This window comes from Pteropus vampyrus, unplaced genomic scaffold (assembly GCF_000151845.1).
Source record: "Pteropus vampyrus isolate Shadow unplaced genomic scaffold, Pvam_2.0 Scaffold212, whole genome shotgun sequence".
Lineage (NCBI taxonomy): Eukaryota > Metazoa > Chordata > Mammalia > Chiroptera > Pteropodidae > Pteropus > Pteropus vampyrus.
This window is the reverse complement of record NW_011888993.1, coordinates 628,820-631,612: the sequence shown is the minus strand read 5'-3', so window position 1 is coordinate 631,612 and position 2,793 is coordinate 628,820. Positions and strand designations below refer to the sequence as shown.

Here is a 2,793-nt window from a genome sequence, read left to right as displayed (position 1 = left end):
GGGTGGCCAGAGAGGCACCGGCGTGACGTCGAAGGAGCATCACACTCCTGGTGATCAAGACAGGGAGGGTTTTAGTGCGAAGGAAAAACTAATTGATTTGAATGCAGCTTATTTATTTAATCGAATTCTAATTTGACTTCACGTAAAAGTAAAACATTTTAACGTAACGTTGTCACTTCCATTGAAAATCTAAAATCAACGCAAAAACCCGTGATGAATCGAACTTGGGAATTGTAGATCGGGACGGTCGCTTCTCCCGCGTTTTCCGCACGGCCCGGTACCGGCCCCGCCTCGGGGGGGGCTCCTGGTGGATTTAGTTTGTTTTGATTTTTTTTCTTTTTGCAACACTGCGTTGGAACGTTATTTATCTTGACCTCCGGGTTTCGAGGCGTCGTCTCCTTCTGTTCTGTGCCGAGGTGAGTGCCTTGCTCACGTGACGCTGCCACCGCCACGCACCCGCCACGCACCCGCCAGCCTGAGTCTCCACGCTTCAGGAAAGCCCGCCACAGGGGTGTGGGCCGGAGGCTGGGTCGGGCGTCGCCGGCACGCAGGGCCGAACACTGCGTCACGCGGCCCAGCAGTCCCCCGGGTGGGTTCCCACAAGAAACGAAGGGATCCCCACTCACGCACACGCGCACAGCTGTGGGAACAGCCCAGATATCCTAAAGCAGATGACAGACACGCAACGTGGCCACCCACACAGGGCGGTGTCACTTGGCTATGAAAAGGAGGCGGGCGCTGACACGTGCCACGTGGACGGACCGTGAATGCATGACGCTCTGTGAGAGACGCTGGACACACGAGGCCACACAGCGTTATTCCACTGATGTGACATGTCCAGAACAGGCGCATCCATGGGGACAGAGAGTGAGGAGTGGGTGTCGGGCTGGCGAGGGGGGTGGGGTGACTGCTGGTGTGAACGGGGCTTCTTTCGCGGTGATGGAATGTTCTGGAGTTACATAGCGGTGATGGCGGCACAGCATTGTGAATGCGCTCGGTGCCACGTAAACGTCCACATTAAAATGGTTCGTTTTATTTTATGCAAATCTCACCTCGATTGAAAAAGAACACAGGTGGCAGAAGGAAGTGTGGCTTTGGAGCCAGCACACAGACCGGGCAGGTCCACGGGCAGGTCCACGGGCTGGCAGGCGTCCAATGGAGGCTTGGCCTGGCTGGGAGGGCGCCCACAAACCACAGGCCCCGGAGGGCCCAGGGCCACTGTGTCCTGTACCACTGCCCCCTCCCCCCAACCCAGAGGACTTCGAGGATCTTGCTCCGAGCTCTTTGGAGGAGCAGGATTCGCTGGAGGAGGCCCAGAGGCTCTGGCCGGAGTGTCCCGCAGAAGCAGAGGGAGCTCTGCCAGGTCCCGCCTCGTGACCCTGGAATGCAGCCAAGACAGCACAGGTGAGCCTGCATCTGGGGACACGTGAGCCAGCCGCCTGTCTCCGGATTACAAACCTGCGTCACTTGGGGATCATCCTGTGCTGTGCCCTCGGCTCCTACCGTGCCTCCGACGGGTACCCTCGCCCTCCCGGCGTGCGGGGATGCCCTGCGTGACTCGAGGCCTGTTCGCGGGAAGGTCGCGTGTGGGCAGACCCCGTGCTGAGTCAGGTCTATCTCTCGTTTCGGTTTTTCTCGCCCTCAGCCCTCCCCCTTCTCCTCGCCTCCTACACATCGTGCTGACTTTTGGGGGTTGAAACCACTGTGGTTTGCTCTGTGCCGTGTGAGGCTCAGCCTAACCTTCTCAAATGCCACCTGATCTCGGGCACTTCCTCAAGGAGCTGCAGCCCGGTCCCCGGGAACTTTCTGAGCCCCCCTGAGCCCGGCACGTGTGCTGCTGGCCGGGGCCGGGGACGGTCTAGTTTTGCTGCCCGCCACGGGTCGCCGCTTCAGGCTTTGCTGTCGTGCTGGCTGCTGCCTAGAGAGCTGCTGGCTTGTTTTTGGTGCTGGCTGGGGCTCGGTCCCTGCATCCCCATGCTCGGCCCTGGCACTGCTCTTCAGTGGGGGAGCGGGGGGGACCCCCGGGACGGAGTCCCAACAGGCTGACACCAGGCGATTTTATTTCCCGTCTTTGTTTTTAAAAAGTGTTACCATTTTAGTCTTTCTAAGTGGGCAGCTCGTTGGCACTTGGCACGTTCTCAGTCTCGTGCAGCCGTCACCACTATCTAGGTCTGCAAGTTTCTCATCAGCCCAGACGGGAGCCTTCGCGTCTGAGTTTCAGGGTGTCCTCCAGGAAGGCCGTGCCCGCTCTTCCCGGCTCCTAGAAGCAGACCGCTCCCTCGGGGGCCACCCGCTGCTGGTCTGCGTGGGCCGTGTCCTGTAATGTCCTATAAGCATGTGTGCTTACCGCGGAAGGAGATGCGGTTGGCGGGGGATGGCCCCCAAGGGCGCTGGGCCCTAAGTACCGAGACTATAGGAATGTCCCCTGCTAGGGCCCAGGACTGTGCGCTGGCCCCCTTGGCCCCGCTAGGAAGAGGGAAGCAGAGGGACACAGGAGATGGCCGTGTGATGACAGGCAGACGCTGGGTGACGTGGCCACAGACCAAGGGACACCTGGATACCTGGAGCCCCCAGAAGCTGGGACAGGCAGGAAGGACCTTGCCCTGGAACCTCCAGAGGGAGCATGGCCCTGTGACACCTTGATCTCAGCCCAGTGACACTGGTTTCAGACTTCTGGCCTCCAAAGCCGCAGAGAATACATTTCTGCTGTTTTAAGTCACCAAATCAGTGATGTGTTTCAGCGGCCCCAGGATGAAGACAGACTGCCCAAAGGGTCTGCATGCCAGTCACTGA

The 2,793-nt window shown here is 59.5% G+C and overlaps 1 long non-coding RNA gene across 1 annotated transcript in view; it reads left to right on the top strand.

The window, feature by feature from the left end:
• Nucleotides 1-1,040, top strand: part of LOC111747126 — a 4,543-nt gene extending 3,503 nt beyond the window's left edge. Inside the window, exon 2 of the long non-coding RNA XR_002783404.1 lies at nucleotides 417-1,040. This is a non-coding gene — a long non-coding RNA (uncharacterized LOC111747126). The remainder of the gene's footprint in view (nucleotides 1-416) is intronic.
• Nucleotides 1,041-2,793: the final 1,753 nt, after the last annotated feature.